This window comes from Penaeus monodon, chromosome 30 (genome assembly GCF_015228065.2).
Source record: "Penaeus monodon isolate SGIC_2016 chromosome 30, NSTDA_Pmon_1, whole genome shotgun sequence".
Taxonomy (NCBI): domain Eukaryota; kingdom Metazoa; phylum Arthropoda; class Malacostraca; order Decapoda; family Penaeidae; genus Penaeus; species Penaeus monodon.
Genome location: NC_051415.1, coordinates 4,301,539 through 4,301,839, shown reverse-complemented (window position 1 = coordinate 4,301,839; position 301 = coordinate 4,301,539). Strand labels below are relative to the sequence as shown.

The following is a 301-nucleotide window of genomic DNA, read 5'->3' as shown; positions in this document are numbered from 1 at the left end:
TTAAAATGCCGTTGGTTTCTCACCCTACGTTTTATAAAAGGAATTGAAAATGATGTGATTATTTCATTAATTATGTGTGTGATTATTTTTTTCTGTTTATGATTCACCTTTTACTCATTTTTTCCCCATCGAGTATCGTACTTGATGAGGGAAGATTTATGAGTTTATATTAAGATTATATGAGTTCGAACAAAGCATATGACTTCTGTGACAATTGGAATATTAATAATCCTTTCTGCTCATCAAAAATACTAAGAAGACAAACGAAATACAATGGGAATCTATGAGGTGCAATCGCTTA

At 30.6% G+C, this 301-nt stretch overlaps 1 protein-coding gene across 1 annotated transcript in view; it reads left to right on the top strand.

The window, feature by feature from the left end:
* LOC119592476 (integumentary mucin C.1-like) overlaps window positions 1-214 on the top strand; it is a gene marked incomplete in the record, with an annotated part of 4,500 nt that extends 4,286 nt beyond the window's left edge. Inside the window, 1 exon segment of the mRNA XM_037941305.1 lies at window positions 10-214.
* Window positions 215-301: the final 87 nt, after the last annotated feature.